The sequence below is a fragment of the Pongo pygmaeus genome, chromosome 10 (genome assembly GCF_028885625.2).
Source record: "Pongo pygmaeus isolate AG05252 chromosome 10, NHGRI_mPonPyg2-v2.0_pri, whole genome shotgun sequence".
NCBI classification, from domain to species: Eukaryota; Metazoa; Chordata; class Mammalia; order Primates; family Hominidae; genus Pongo; species Pongo pygmaeus.
In genome coordinates this window covers 3,367,706-3,384,624 of record NC_072383.2, presented here as the reverse complement: position 1 = coordinate 3,384,624, position 16,919 = coordinate 3,367,706, and the positions used below count along the sequence as shown (strand labels likewise).

Genomic DNA, 16,919 nt, shown 5'->3' with positions numbered 1-16,919 from the left:
GGCAGAGCAGTGGCTCAGGGAAGTAATTCGGGCTTTGGCCCAGCACCAGCCAAGGACGCAAGAGCAGGGTGGGAGGAGGGCCTGATGGGGGTTTGGGAATGACAGAGGAAGAGAAGGTCATGGGCAAAACCAATGCCTCATTGCGTATGGTTCTGAAACAAAAGAGCTTCCCAAAATGGGGACAATTTCTTAAAGAGCAACTACTCTGTGAGTATGCAGGTGCCCAGGGGTACAAGTAGGTCCAGGTGAAGAGGAAACCATAAAGGCTTCAGACTTACTGAGGTTCAGACTGACTAAGAAGCAAATGGGATTACTGAGTACAGTGGGCCTTCTCTGCCTTTATCACCAATGTTGACTTTCCCTAGAAAATCCATTGATGGGTGTCAGGACAAGAGACAGAGCATGGTGCTGGGGCAAAGATTGGAGTTTTAGGACTGGGGTCTTAGGTTCTAGTACCAGCTCTATAGGCATGTAATAATAAAAGCTAACATTAAATACTTACTATGTGCCAAGGACTATGCTAAACATGTCACATAGATTATCCCATTTAATCTTCAAAACAACCCTATGATGTAGGTATCATTATCCCCATTTACAGATGAGAACACTGAGAGATGGGAAGTCATGTCACTTGCCCAAAGTGTCACACATCTTGTGACAGATCAGGGTTTGAACCCAAAGAGCTAGACTCCAGAGGCTGTTAGACTTCTCCTGCCAAACAGTCTGGGCCTGTCTGGACCTGCTTCCTCATCTGGGAAGTCAAGGGGTGTAGAGCCCAGGTGAGGTGGAATGGGTCATCACTGAGGTCTTTCCAGCACAGATGCTCTGATGTGGGACTCCTGCCACACCTGTGGATGTGGAGTACAGGTTTCCACTGCAAAGCAGCCATGCTGAACGTGTGTGTGTGTGTGTGTGTGTGTGAGAGAGAGAGAGAGAGAGAGAGAAAGAGTGTGTGTCTATGACAGATAAACTTGTGTCCTGAAACCCTGATGAGACAGGGAAAGAGAATAAGAACACAACAAGGCCAGGGGAAATCTGTGGAAGATTTGTAGGTTAGACCTTTGTCAAGAGGACAAAACTGGCACCTGAAGGTCTGGAAAATTCTGCCCAAATTCACCTCCACTAAGGCATCCAGTAGCCTTCGTGATTCCCTGATCTTTGCTCCATGCTGCACACCCACAGCCTCAAAGATCCCTGGCAAGACAGGCAAATAAGCCCTTCAAAGAGAACCTGGCTGAGGCGCCCTGGCTCCTGGAGGGGTGAGGTGGCTCTCGGTAATTCCCCAGCCCAGCCTGCATGCCTTCTCTAGGTTCAGCAGCCATGGCCCATTACAAGACCAAGCAGGATGACTGGCTGATAATCTACCTGAAGTATTTACTCCTTGTCTTCAACTTCTGCTTCTGGATGAGTGAATTCTGCACACACATCCCCTTTCCCGAGCACTGAATGAGTCAAGCCACCTTTGTTTTTTGTGAGTCGCCACTTTGAAGTTGATTTCTTCCAAATCAAAGACCACCCATGGGCAAATTCTGCCTACTTTAAAGCAAACGTGTATGTTTGCTACTGAGGGGGAAGAAAAGAATCCGGTCTGCAGGTTGGCGTGGAGTCCGTACCACATGATGTCTGAATAGAAGCACAAACATCACAATGAGCTTTGTGTTCTGGCCCTGCTGTACAAACGCTCGGCTTCTTTCTTCCCTGCTAACTTGTTGCACAAGTGCCTTGTGGGAAATGTGACTGCCTGAAATAGTGGCTAATAATGGCTTGTTTCCAACCGAAGCCCATTTGCCTTTCATGGTTAACATTCTCCAGGCACAGGGCAGGGAAACAGAAGTCCTGGGAGCTCAGACTGCTGCTGCCTGTGATGGAAATGGTCTCTTTGGTGACTCCCCGCAGGAAACCTGCCTGGGTGATGTCTTCCTGAGGACCACAGCCTGTCCACTTGGGGCCATCATCTGGACAATTGGGAGTCGAATACCACCAGTTCCCAAAAATAGCCAGACACCAGAATGTAAGTATTTTGTATTACAGTCTCACTAAATTTGGGAAAGCAGGAGAAGAGTAAGAGTGCAGGCTTTGCAGGCAGCTGGACCTAGGCTCTGCCAGCTACTAATGGTGTGGCCTTGGGCAACTTAAGTTCGAGGAGCCTGTTTCCCTGGCTACAGTTCAGGGATGATTGGGATTGCATTCGATAAATGCAATATTTTGAATATCAGATGTCAAATGCCTGAAAATACCACCAAATCAACCCTCGGATAAGGCAGCCGGGTTTCCTGCTACCATGGTAAGGGAGAAGACCCTTTACAGAGTCTTAGAATCATCTCAGAAAAGCAAATGCAAATGGGATATGTCTGAGTTTTGAGCATCTTTCCTGCAGGGACTTGATTAGGATTGGGAAGAGCCATGACCTAGGAGTTTGAGATGGGAAGACATGGCAAGGCAAGAGTTTTTGAAGAGTCTTGGTGAAAAGACAGTCATTAGATGCTATTAAAAAGTTGTACAATCTGCTGTTTGTGTAAATGTTATTTGCAAAGTCCCCGAAATGAACAATAAAATTATGTTCAGCTTTTATCTTCCTGGGCAAGAGTCTCCCGTGGAATAATAAAGCTGTGTTGATGAGGACAGTAAACTGTGTGGCATAGATGGCTTCAATTCTCAGGAACAAATCCAATAGGACGCTTAGGATTCCTAATGATGAGCACTTCTTTTTAAGAATGACTATGTTTTTCCTAATCATAAAAGTCTTATGTATCCACTACAGATCACCTCTAAAATATTGAAAAGTATGCTAAGAAAATGAAAATTGTCCATATCTCCCTACGTTAACTTCCCAGGGCTGCTGTAGCAAAGTGCCATAGACTGGATAGCTTTAAGCAACAGGAATTCACTCTCTCACAGTTCTGGAGGCTGCAAGTCCAAAATCAGGGCATCAGCAGGGCTGTGCTTCCTCTGGAGCTTCTAAGGGAGGGACACTTTATCACCTCTTCCAGCTTCTGGGAGTGGCTGGCAATTCTCAGCACTCCTTGGCTTGCAGCTGCATCCCTCCCATCTCTGAGGCCTCTGCTGTCACATGCTGCTCTCCTGTGTGTCTCTGTCTTTGCGTGACGTCTTTCCCTTCCAAGGACACCAGTCATGTTGGATTAGGGCCCACCCTTCTGACCTCATTGTAACTTGACTACATCTGCAAAGATCTTATTTCCAAATAAGGCCACGTTCACGGTTCCAGTGGTTAGGATTTCAACATATCTTTGGCGGGGGACACAGTCCAACCCATAACACTGGCCATCCCAGGAATGGCCACTATTGATATTTCCTCTAGACTTTGCACTGATCAAAGTGAGAGATGGTAGTGACCTGCAGTTTGGGAATGACAGTGGGGATAGAAATACCTGGAGTCAAGGGATTTAGGAGGTGAAATTGACAAGAAGAGGTGCCTTTGGCTGGAAGAGGTGCCTGGGATATGAGTCTCCTGATGGATGGTAGAGCTCTTCATTGAAACCAGACTGGAGAGAGAAGTTTGGGGTCAGATGGTGAGGTCAGATGTAGACATGGTGACTTTTCGAGGTGCCAGGAGACCTCTGAGCAGAGATGCCCTGTAGGCAGTTAGCTTACAGGTCTGGATCTCAGGAGAGAGTTAGGCTGGCACCCCAGACTTGGGGATCATCCCCACCCCAATGGCAGCTGCAGCCACAGAAATACAGGAGATCCCTTAGGGAGAGCATGGAGATCAAGAGGAAACGAGAGGCAAGAAGGAGACATGGGCATCCCCACAGGTCAGGGTGAGTTTAGGGCATCCCCACAGGTCAGGGTGAGTCTAGGGTGTCCCCACAGGTCAGGGTGAGTCTAGGGTGCCCCCAAGGTCAGGGTGAGTCTGGGGTGACCCACAGTCCCAGTTTGCCCTGAACTGAGGGAGTTCCCAGGATGTGAGACTTTTAGTCTAAAACCAAGACAGCCCCAGACAAGCTGATCAGTGCTTACAGTTTGATCAGGGGAGCCTGAGGCAGAACAGCCAGCCAGGTGGGAGGGAAGCCAGGGGCCCAAGAAGGTCAGCGGTGTTGAAGGGTAAGGCAACATCAAGCGTTCTGAGGCCTGGAAGAGGCCACTGGGCTTAGCAACAGAGGGGCAGCTGTGGGGAAAGCACTTTCAGGAAAGTGCAGAGACGGGAGGGTAGAGGAAGTGGACTCCGTGTAGGCACCACCGGTTAGGCACCAGGAGAGGGCTGGGCAGTAGCAGATGGGGACAGAGGGTCATCGGCTCTTTAGTCCCTAGGGCTGTCTTGAGGTGCTCTGCCCAAATATTTGTGGAAGGGCTCGGACCTTGCACTCCTGCCTACGCCAAAGTCCCGTAGGTGGGAGAGGGCAGCAGACGTGGTGACCACGGTTGGGGAGGACCCAGGGCCTGTTGGGTGTGTGCATCCTTTTGGGGTGGGAAGGAGAAGGGCCTGTCAGTGGCAGTGCACACAGCTGCGCAGCAAGTGTGTTACTGGTGCAGTTGCCAGCAAGGGGAGCTTCCTTCGTGCAGCGCTCCCTGCTTCCAGTTAAAAATACCCCTGCCGAGGGCCTGGCTGGCCGTGGACCAGCTTCCCAGGGACCAGCTCAGCTCAGACTTCTTTCCCTGGTGGGGGATGGTTGGATTTTGAAGGTTCAGACCTCAGTCTCCAACGCAGGGGGTCCTGGCGTCCGGTCCCCAAGACCTGCTGCAATCTCCTCAGGGGTAGACACTGGGCAGCCTGCAGGCCCAGTCCCTAGGGACAGAGCACCAAGTCCCTAGGAACTCACCAGAATTCCCCAGGAGGGGGCGTTGACCAGTGAGGATCCCTTCTAACAAGAGAAGGTTCCCTCCCACGCAGACACCCCCAGCGTCCAATCGCTGTCCTCCTGCCTGAGCCTGCCCAGGTATGAGGCACAGCACAGGAGAAACACAAGCTTCCTTTCTCCCCCAGAACGAGGTCCTCTCTAGTCTATCACCCTGCACTCTTTATCGAAACCCAGCACCGAGAGGGGAAACCTGGGTTGGCCCCATGCAGTTCTGAGCCCAGCATTTGACAGGTGCTGTTGGATGGTCTGTGTCATTATTATCCTCACTTTACAGACAGGGAACAGGCCACCCAGTTCTGAATCTCACCCAAGGTCTGATAGTGTTGATAAAGCTAACACTGGCACGCAGGTATTCTAATACCAGGTCAGTGATGAAAATGACAATTTAAAAATTCAGTCCACAACTTGTATGAAGCACCTAGTAAGTGCCAGGCATGGGTCTAGGCCCATAGGATCTATCAGTAAACAAAGTTCCCAGCGTTCCTGGAACTCACTATGGTGGGCCTCTGTGCTTGTCCTTGCAGGTGCATCATCCCGTTCATCCTCCCAGCCCTGCCTGAAGCTGCGAATGGCTCTCTTAGAACCCTACTTTAGGAACGGGAAGCACTTTGCCTTGACCCGGAGCTGTAGCCCAGTGCTGCCTGGCCCCAGCCTGTGTGCTTGGCCACCACGCTTTGCAGCCCCAGCTATAAATCGCACACTTTCCCAGTGTCCTCGGGGCATTCATGACTTAACGAGGCAGCACAGCATGCTGGGAAGGCTCAGACTCAAGTTTGGATTCAAATTCAGACTTCATTATTTATTTGCCCTGGGACATTAGGTGCTACAGATTGAATTGTGTCCCCCCAAAAGTTATATGTTGAAGCCCTAACCCCCAATGTGCCTGTATTTGGAGACAGGGAGGTAAATAAGGCTAAATGAGTCCATGGGGCATGATTCTGTTCTGCTAGGATTGATGGTCTTCTAAGAACAGGAAGAGAGGGAGGGCTCTCTTTTTTGCCATAGACAAGCACCAGGTAAGAACACAAGAAGAAGGTGGCCATTGCCCAGCCAGGAAGAGAGCCCCACCCAGAACAGAATCACCTTGATCTTGGACTTCCCAGCCTGCAGAACTGTGAGACAATTAATTTCTGGTGTTTAAGCCACCCAGACTGTGGCATTTTGTTACAGCAGCTTGAACTAAGACATTAGGCAAATCACTTAATCTCACTGAGCCTCAGTTTTTTCATGTGCTAAATGAGAATACCAATACCTGTAAGAATTAGAGGTTAATATTTAGAAAAATAGCACAATTTGTGCCACATACTTGGTGCTTAGCTATTGCGCATAACTATTATGATGAGACTAATGGGCATGCCTGGTCTCTTTAATGACGTTCTCTGTCCATAGTGCTGACTTTAAGACTTTTCTGATGGTGACTCATGATATGCATGGAGGCATAAGAAATGTTTGCATGAAACATTCATAAAACTAAACTTACCCTTACAGTGTGTGATGCTATGATGGTTAAAATTGAGTGTCAACTTGATTGGATTGAAGGATGCAAAGTATTGTTCCTGGGTGCATCTGTGAGGGTGTTGCCAAAGGAGATTAACATTTGAGTCAGTGGACTGGGGGAGGCAGACCCACCCTCAGTGTGGGTGGGCACTGTCTAATCCGCTGCCAGCATGGCTAGAATAAAACAGGCAGAAGAACATGGAAGGACTTGACTTGCTGAGTCTTCTGGCCTTCATCTTTCTCCCATGCTGGATGCTTCCTGCCCTCAAACATGACACTCCAAGTTCTTCAGCTTTCGGACTCTTGGACTTACACCAGTGGTTTGCCAGGGGCTTTTGGGCCTTTGGACACAGGCTGAAGGCTGCACTGTCGGCTTCCCTACTTTTGAGGTTTCGGGACTCGGACTGATCCACCACTGGCTTCCTTGCTCCTCAACTTGCAGATGACCTATTGTGGGACTTTACCTTGGGATCCTGTGAGTCGATTCTCCTTAATAAACGCCCTTTCATATATACGTAGATCCTATTAGTTCTGCTCATCTGGAAAATCCTAATACAGATGCATGCTGATATTTTCTCTACTATTTTAACTCACTTTTTTTAGTGCAGGTTACAACCCACTAAATGTACTTTATCACCCAAATGGGTCACATTCCAAAGTTTGCAAAACATGAAGCAGGATTCAGGTGGCAATCCTTCCCCGTCACCCTATCTCTGACTCCCACTGCCCCACCTCACCTAGGATTTCAGTTAAGCCATAATCATTATGGGATGATCCTGCTGAGCTGGGGAGGAACCAAAATGCCAACACTTTCTTGCCTCTTTCACGGCCCTAAAAAGAAAATGTGGCCCAGACTTTCCTAGGTGGCCACCTAGAAGATGTGTTTCTTTCCCCTCCCTTTTCCTCCACGGCTCCCTGCAGCTACCATTACCCCTGCAATGTTTTTCTCTAATTTATTATTTTAATTAGCTGCTTGGCTGTGTTCATAATCAAAACTTTTCCAGCCTCCCAGGAGCTCTGCCAGGCAATGGGAAGCACTCCGTGACTGGAGAGGCTGCCTCTGCTCCTGAAGCGGAGACCTTGCTCCTTCCCAGGCCACCAGGAGGGCTCAGCCTATAGGGAAGCTTGGGAGCCCTTAAAGGAGGCATGGGACCAAGACAGGTGGCAGAGAAGATAGAGGATCGAGCATGGCAGGGGAATGAGGTGGCTTGGGAGCATCACTTCAGGATCTAGGGAGGCCCTGGTGGGGCCTTCTGCTCACCTCTTTGCCAGAGCTAGAAAGCCCTTCACCTCGGACAGCATCACCCCACTGAACGTGGCCTCTGCCCCCTTCCTGGGCTTGCCATCTGAGGAAAAACAGGTGAGGGACCCAGTAGCTGGTTTCTCTGCTGCACCGCTTCTTCAGATGCTGAATGGCATGGGACTCCCCACGGCTTTCAGGGCACCTCTACCCCTCTTGGCTCTCAGGATCTGCTGGGGGACAGGGCCATGGTTGAGGGGTGTATTAGTCCATTCTCATGCTGCTATGAAGAAATACACGAGACTGGGTTATTTATAAAGAAAAGAGGTTTAATTGACTCATGGTTCAGCATGGCTGGTGAGGTCTCAGGAAACTTACAATCATGGTGGAATGGGAAGCAAACAAGGTGGCAGGAGAGAGAGAAGTGCCACGCAAAGCGGGGAAAACCCCTTACAAAACCATCAGATCTCATGAGAACTCACTCATGAGAACAGCATGGGAGACCTATCCCCATGATTCAATTACCTCCCACCAGGTCCCACCCACGACATGTGGAGATTACGGGAACTACAATTCAAGATGAGATTTGGGTGGGGACACAGCCAAACCATATCAAGAGGGATGTGCGTTTGGTCTACTCAGGGCCATGGTGAGTGAGACAAGTCAGGATGAAGCTATGGTCACCCCTCCTAGCTGCCCTTCTGCAGCTCAGGGACTCTAGATCTGCTGTAGCCCAGGCACCACACAACTTGCTTCCTGGGCCAAGCAGCTTCATGTGGGTCAGCAGCCCAACTGATAAAATGGACACTAAACTGAGCATTAGGATTCCTGAGTTCTAGACTCCATGCTTCCCCTGGCTAGTTGTGTGACTGTAGAAAAGTCACTTTTCTCTGGGCCTTAGTTTCTCCATCCAGAATATAAAAGGGGTTGAACTCAATTCCCTCCTCCCTTCCTTCCTCCCTCCCTTCCTTCCTTCCTTCTTTCTTCCCTCCCACATGTAGGACTCCATTGGAGATACTAAGATGAATAAGGTTTAATCAAGAGGCTAAAAGAGGACACACAAGGTAGCAAATAAAACAAATAGGCAGTGATGAGTATAATTACAAAAACATGGGCAAGACATGGAGCTGGTACAGAGGACAGAATGGTTTGCTGAGGGTGGAGTGGGGAGAGACAGCTCCAAGGAAGGTTTCCCTTGGATACTGAGCTGGGTTTGGAAGGTGGTTTTATGTTCCTTTCCAGCTCCACCCCTCGGTATGTCCCATGCGATTCTGCTCTTGTTATAAGGGTAGATGGGATTGGGGAAGAGAGAGGGGGAAGCAGTGCTCTGATTTATTTTATCAAGTGCTCTTTAAAACCAGAGAACCAAGAAAAGAATGCCTCAAAGTGGAAAATGGCCCTTAGCATGACAAGCCTGTCCTTGAAGATTCAGTCAAACCAAGGCAACGGTAGCATGGACAGAGCCGGGGAGAAATGCTTGCCTGGTGCTCAGAAAAGGGTCACTCACGAGCAGGGTGAGCAGTGGTGCCTGATGCATGCTTGCCTATGCCCTCCTGGAGAGCTCGGAGGCTCGGGTGTGGCACTGAGGTGCCATCTACCCCGCATGTGAGCGCCAGGCTCAGCAGTGCACCATTGGGACTGCAGCCCGGGGTTCAGCTGACTCTTCTGATGTGGGAACGGGGCACCATTCTTTAAAAGCAACCAAGCCTTGCTCAGACGTGGCCTCCCAGTCCTCTCCTGAGCCCCCAGGCTCTGTTTGCCAGCCCCCCTCCCTGAAATTAGACCCATTCTCCTCTCTTTCTAATGGAAATCACCCTGGTGATTTCCCACCTAGTCACTGGTCTGTGACATGAGGGCAGGGGCAGTGACATGTCACTGGCCTGTGACATGAGGGCAGGGGCAGTGACAGGTGTGGGCCCCACTATGGCCTGAGAGCCTGGCATCCTCATAGCAAGTGCACAGTGGGTGTGGGTTGAAAGAAAGAATGAGAATAGCCAAGCATTGGTCTGGCGTGAAGATCCTTTCCAGGGGCTTCTTCCTAATGACCCAGAGGAAAGTCCATTGCCCTTGGGGACTGCTGACACTTTGCAGACTGCCCCTCCAAAAATAAAAATGGCCATAAAACAGGGAAGGGGATACTCGTTGTTGCCTCAGGAGCTCAGCAGACAGACGGGTGAGGAGAGCAGATGCCGCTATTTCCAAAGCCCCCTACAAAGCCCCATTCATGGAGTCCCACACTCATGTGGGTGGCTCCTGGGTGCCAGGTGGTTTGCTGGGCCCAGGGTTCTGAGGGGAGTCGGGGGAGTCTCCCACCCCCAGGCCGAGGGCTGCTGTGAGGTGAGCAGTGCCACAGGTGTGCAGGAGAGGGACGAGCTCACCTGCCCAGCACAGTCAGAGCAGGTGCCGCACTGGAGATGGGGCTTAACGGGTGAGTAGGAATTCTGTGGAAAAGGAAGGGCAAAGAGAACAATGTGAGCAGGTTGGGAAGGGACAGGAGAGAGCCTCTCAGAGGCCCAGAGTTTGGTAACCTCTCCAAATCCACACAGCCGTAAACAGAGGAGCTTGGACTCGGACACCGGCACTTCACCCCAGAGTTCACCCTCTTTACCACTCTCCTATTGCTGCCATGTTTAGTGGGTATCTACAATGTTTACAAGAAAAGCAACTACTTTGTTCATGGTGATTAAAGCCCAGGTATGGAGGAAGGAAAGTAGCAGAAGATGAAGCCAAAAATAGGTTAAGGCCAGACACGTAAGAGCCCTGAGGCCATGCAAAAGAGTCTGGGCTTTGGGCTCTGAGCGTTGGAGCCTGTGGAGATTGCTCAGCAGGGGGTGCCTTGGGGCACGGTGTGCCAGCCTGCATGTAGAGCGGGAGCTGGGAGCTGATGGTGGGGAGATGGAGACATGTTTGAGAGCAGAGGGGAATTGACTGTCGTTGAGAGGACAGGAAGGAGTCAATAGTGACCCTGAGGTGTCTGGTCTGGTCTAGGGTGGGTGGTTGATGGTGCCATTGACCAGACTGACCTGGAAGGAGAGGCACACAGGCTCTCAGGCCATAGTGGGGTCCACACCTGAATACAACAGGTTTGAAAACTCTCTGTGGGCGAGCGTTATCTGTGGCCCATACAACCTCCATGATCAGTGAGGGATTTCCCGAGTCTGGGTTCCAGCAAAATATCCTGGACAGAATTCTTTTTGACCCTCTACTGCACGCCGGGAAGGTTTGGGCGTGGGTCCCAACTGTGTATAACTAGCTCCGTGACCTAAAGAGAGTCCCTGAGCCTCTCCAGACCTTAGTTTCTTCACCTCTCGAAGAAGGGAGTGAGTTATATTAGACCAGTAGTTCCCAACTTGTAACTACCAAGGACAGTTTGATTATTTTTTCCCATGGATTTTATGTGTGTGTTTTTTTGTGTGTGGTTCCCAATGGGGGAACTCCTGTCCAGGCCAAAAACCTTTTCAGTCCAGCGTGATGCTTGGCTGGTAGTAGCAAACATCAAATAAATGAACTATACTGTCAGCCAGTGCATTTCTGCCTCCCATGCCATGGGCTCCCCCCACCCAACCCCAGCACCGAAGGTAGAGAACTCCTCTGCCCGGGGGATCCTTCTTTACTGGGGGTCCCATGGTCCTGGCTCCTGCCCCACCCCGTCTTCCCCCCAGCTCTCAGCACAGAAGCCCTAGCTAGCAGGACAAAGAAAAAGCCTACATTTACTGTTACTCCGCTGCCTGCGTTCCTTCAGGCCTGCTGCCTTATTTCTATCCAGCCCCAGGCATGTGTGGCAGTTCAAGCTAACGCTTCTCCCTATGATAACGTAAGCCACACTTTGGCAATGTTTCTCTCCTATAAATGAGAAGTTCCTAAAATTACACGGCATGGGTGACCTGCTCCGCCCCTACTGGTCTGCTCACGTCCTCATTGCCTGGCTTCACCCTATGCAGGGTTTGCTGGCTAATCGGCCACAGGCTATAGATTTGAGAAATGCCATTAATACTCCACAGAAAACCAACCCAGTTTCTACAAAGAGCCAAATACTGTTGAATCAACTCTGCGCCAATGGTTGTTAAAACCGCTCACTGGGGTCAGCTCTCTCCCTGCCCCACCAGTCTTCCACTGCTCTCCGTTGAACTGGGCAGTTTCCAAGTGGTTTGAGGGACAGCCATGAGCCGCTGGTCCAGAAGCATCTTGCTGGCGGTGTCTTGGCAGAATGTTGTTGTCCAATGCTAACAGGGACAGTTTAACCATGTGGAAGGGACCTCAGAGATATTCCCATCCAGTGCCCCCAGTTTGCAGATGAAGAAACTGAGGCTTTGAGAGGCCAACTGTCTGTCCACAGTCACATACCCAGTCAAGGGCACAGCCAGGACTGGCACGCAGACCTGCTGACTTCCGCCCTCCCGTGGCACCCTCTGATGACCCATTCCAACAGTGAGCAGTTTTCCTTCCCTTGCTCAGAGGAAAGCTTGCTTTCTAAAGAGCTGACCACGTCCCCGGCAGGAGCTTCCCAGAGGACTTGCAGCACTCTGGCTCCTGCAGACCCCTGGCTAAGTATAACCAGGCCCCGTTGACTCAGACTCATCTGCTGATTTCTTCTGGAGAGCAATGCATGTGGATTTGTTGTTCTCTAGACCTGAATCAGGGAAGTGTGTCCCTCCAGACCCCTTCCAGACCCTGCCCCATGGCCCAGGATCTGGCATCAGTTGGCAAGCTTTGCAAGATCCCAGCCCCATTTGTGTGGCCAGCAGGTGCCCTGGCAGAGAGCAGGCCTCCGTCGGCCGGATCCACGCTGCTCCTCTCCGGGGCTGCATTTCTCATAGCCTCTGACTCCCCTGGGAGCTATGGTTTTTTCCTTTCTTGCATAATCTGATTTTTGCTCCTTTAGATGAAAATTCTGTTCCTCAGGATTACCCCACTTTCTACCTTAAAGCTTCTGCCAAAGCAAACACCCTAACAAACAGACGGAGGGAAAGGATGGGGTTCAGGTCCTGAACAAATCTCAGCAGCCCTCCAGGCAACTCCTCCCAGGGGAGGGAACCTGGAGCTTCAAGGGGCCCCTCCTGGGACTGAGCGAGCGGAACGCCGCTGTGTTCTGCGAGGCTCAGCACAGCGCCACCAACTGGGAAGAGGAGGGCAGGACACCTGGACCCCTGTTGGTTAATTCTGGGCAATGGTTCTCAGCTGGGATCACCCGGGAACTTCATAAAAAATTCATGCCTGGGTCCCACTCCCACAGACACGGATGGGCCTGCAGGGGGGCCTGGGTTTTTCAAAGCTCCCCAGGTGATTGTACAGCCAGGTCTTAGGGCGCCATAGGGGCGGAGGAGGCCTAGAGACCGTAAAGGCCAGAGCTCATCAGGTAGTGCAAAATAGACTTCAGCCCCTGGCCCCGAGGGTATTATTTCATGTGGATGACCATTTCTCTGGGCAAAGGATACAAAGCTTTTCATCAGGCTCTCAGTGAGGCTCTGTGTCTCCCAACAGATTGTCCCCAGACCAGTCCAAACGTATGTCTTTTGGTGGCCCCAGAGCCATATGCTCAGCCTCCACTCTGGTTTGAGGGACAGGCTGAAGAAGCCTAACGGATCACGGATAATGCGCATATTTCTATAAAGAGGCTATTCTCATGAAAAGCTAAGATTCTTGGCATTTTGCTGGAGTTAGATCAACTCAGTGTAGTCAAGTTGACTGCCTCATGCTGTTCAGAATCTCTTCCTGGCACTATATGTGCCTTTGATTAATAAAAAATGAGAAGTGAATTATTACTTAATTAATGCACTTTGATAGGCAAAATCCCTCAAAACATAAAATCCATGGGAAAAAATAATCAAACTGTCCTTGGTAGTTACAGGCTGGGAACTACTGGTCTAATATAACTCACTCCCTTCTTCTAGAGGTGAAGAAACTGAGGTCTGGAGAGGCTCAGGGACTCTCTTCAGGTCACGGAGCTAGTTATACACAGTTGGGACCTGCACCCAAACCTTCCAGGTGTGCTGTAGAGGGTCAAAAAGAATTCTGTCCAGGATATTTTGCTGGAACCCAGACTCAGGAAATCCCTCACTGGTCATGGAATTTGTATGGACCACAGATAACGCTCACCCACAAAGAATTTTCAAACCTGTTGTATTCTAGGATTTCACTGAATCTAAGCTATCAGTTGTAAGACACACTCTTGTTTTTTTGTATCACCAAGAAAAAGTACTGCCAAGTGTAATTGTAAGATGCCATCAATCATAAGATGTGCCCCAATTTTAGAGATGTTAAAATGTGAGAAAAAATGGGCATCATGGAATTGAAAAATTATGATGTATTAGCCTCTCCCATTCCATTTGCTGCAGGCTGGGTGGTGTCTGGAGGTACCTGTGGAGATAAAATGGCACTTTGAAGAAATTATGTCTATTAAAAACGTAGAAGTAAGAGAGAAGCAGGCCCAGCCTACTCTGGGGGATCCAAGGACAGAGTCCTGGATTTGCCCTCAAATAACTGGGTTTTGAATTGCACCTCAATTCTGAAACCCTCTGATGGTGTCATCTTGGGCACATTCTTATTCTCTCCAAGCCTCAATTTTCTTATCTGCAAGACAGGGATAGCCGTCCCCTCCTGCCCAGCCCCATCCTCACAGAGCTGTTGCAAAGCTCAAAAGAGAAAATGGCAAAATGGTAAAATACTTGCGAGTTGAGTAATGTAGGTGCCTGTTCATTGCTAAGGACCACCTTCCATTTGCTCAGCCAAGGTCTGCGACTCCCCGAAACAGAGAACTGGGAAGTGACAGGTTGGGTTATACAGAGAGTCTTCCTGGGGCAGATGGGAGACAACTTGCAGGGAAAAGCATCAGGGGGTGTGAACAGAGCCCGGGGGGGCTTCTCTAGCTTTGGCTACACCCAAGACCCCTTGAGGAAGCATCTACTGCCCATCAGAGGAAATGGACCCATCCCTACATGGCGGGCAGAGACTGGGAGACAGAAATCCACCTTCCCAGGAGCAAATGACAGAGATGGTCAGAGCTCCCAGAGGACCCAAATCCTGGGAAAACACTCCAAACAGCCCCCATCTGGCACCTTGGGGACACTTGCACCCACGCACTATCCCCTGCTGAGGATAAGTCACTAAAAGGGCTACTCAGCTTCATCGCAGGAAAGAACAGGCAAGCCCCGCCACCCCAGCTACATTTCCCAGATACTCTATTTCTAAGAAGGCATCCCCCAGACCTGCAAATCAGCAGCGTCCCGTCCCTGCCCCCTCTCAGGACTGAAAGGGAATCAGACAGCAAAGAAGTCTCTCCTCCCTCCTCCTGTGGTCCCAGGGAGCTCCAACTTGTCCAGCACAGTGGCCCTTCCACCATGGAGGCAGCGAGACTGAGCGAGCACACCCTGGGCTCTGAGTCCTGGTCCTGGCCCTGCCCCTAACTCAGGCCATTTACCTTTTCTCCATGGGCCTCAGTTCCTTCCTCTGTAGAACAGGGAGGGATAAGGGGCCCAGCCGTGCTTCCCCAATGGGCAAACATAAGGATTGAACAAGGGGCGGTGCTCAAAAGGGCACCTCCACATCCATCAGGGAAATGTGGACAGAGGGAGGGAGCGCTCTGAGGGGAGGGGAGGCGAAGGGACTCAGGTATATTGGTCATCCCCAAAACTGAAGTCATTTCTCCCCGCCTCATATGCAGTAGGAACCATAGTAAGATGCACAGAATCAGAAGTCAGACCCAGATTCAAAATCTGCAGCTCGCTTACATGTGTGACCTTGGACAAGCCTGCAAACCTCTCTCAGCCTCCATTTCCTCATCTATAAAGCTAGGCCACCACACTGTTCTCACAGGCTCTTAGGAGGCCTGAATTGAATAAGACAACGCATGAGAAGTGCCTGGTACCCAGCAGGCACTCAAGGAATGGCAGCTCCTGAGGCCCCCGCCACCCCCTGCTCCAACCTGGTGGTCTCCTGCAGGTCAGGGGGGCAGCTGTCCTGGCCATGGGTATCTGGACCCTGGTGGAGAGGAGTGGCTACCTCAGCATCCTGGCCTCCAGCACCTTCACTGCCTCCACCTGCATCCTCATCTGGGCAGGTACTCTCGTCATGGTGACCGGCTTCCTGGGCTACAGCACCATCTCCTAGGAGCAGAAGGGCTGCCTCGCCATGCTTTGCAGGGAGGGGGACCCTGCACTACCACCCTATCTCCCAGTGAGGTCCCCAGCAAGGGAGAAGGGCTCCAGTCCTGGAGTGGGAAGGGGCTGAGGCCATGGGACAGCCAGAGAGGGGGTGGCTGCTCTCCAGCCTGGTGTTCTCCAGGATCTTAGGACACAGGCCAGGAGGCCAGCCTCAGCAGCTGCAGTAGTAGCTCCCTCTCATCTGTCTCTCCTCCTCCCTCTCCTCCTCCTCTGCCCCTTCCTTCTTCTCCCTCCTCTCCTTCCCCTTCTCCCTTCCCTTCTCCTTCCTCTCCTCCTTCTCCCTTTTCCTCTGCCTTCTCTTCCTCCTCCTCATCTTTTTTCCCCTCGTCCTCCTCTCCCTCTCTTTCATCCTTTCTCTTCCTGTTTCTCTTCCTCCTCCTTCCAGATCTTATCATGGCAATTTTCAAAGATATGCAAAAATTTTAAAAAGTGCTTTAATGAACCTCCATCTTCCCATCACCCAGGGCTCAACAGTCACCACTTCATAGTCCATCTCCATTCGCTGGCCTGCACCCTCCCCTCCATCTCTCCCCCTCCCCACCCCAGGATGGTTTTGAAGCAATTCCAGATATCAAATCATCTGTCAATATGTCAGCATGTTTCTGAAAGAGCAATAAACTTTTTAAAACATTTAAAAAACAAATATTTCAGTATGTACCTCTAAAACTTAAGGATCCTCTTTTAGAAAACATAGTAACATTACCAATATCATGCTTAAAAACTATTAACAGTTGATTCCTTAATATCATGAAATAACCAGGCAGTTTCAGCTCTCCCCAACTGACCCATAAACTGTTCTTTTTAAAAAGTTTTTGGGGTCAGAATCTAAATCAGGTCCGTGTGTTAAAATTGGTTAATTGGTCTCCTAAGTCTCCTTTAGCCTCTAAGTTCCACCATCAATCTCTCTCTCTCCTTTTTTCTCCTCTTGCAAAGTATGTGCTGAAGAACCAAGTCATTTGTCCTATCACATTTCTCCCAGCCTGGATTTTCTGATGACACCCCCGTGAAGTTGTCTAACACACCCACCTGGTGGTCTGATCATATCCCACTGATCTGAATGTTTGGAGAGCACCTGGTGCATGGTTGGTGTTACAGGCACCAGAGGCTCCTAGACAGGTTTCTGCCTGGGAAGCTGGGAAGATCTGCAGCTGCCCAGAGTGTCAGGAGGGGAGGCTGGAGTGGAACGTGCAGGACCAGAGGCCTGGA

General features: G+C 50.5%; 1 pseudogene; it reads left to right on the top strand.

The window, feature by feature from the left end:
- The first annotated feature begins 1,320 nt into the window (after window positions 1–1,320).
- The window catches only part of LOC129009891 (tetraspanin-11-like), a 39,587-nt pseudogene continuing 23,988 nt past the window's right edge, over window positions 1,321–16,919 (top strand).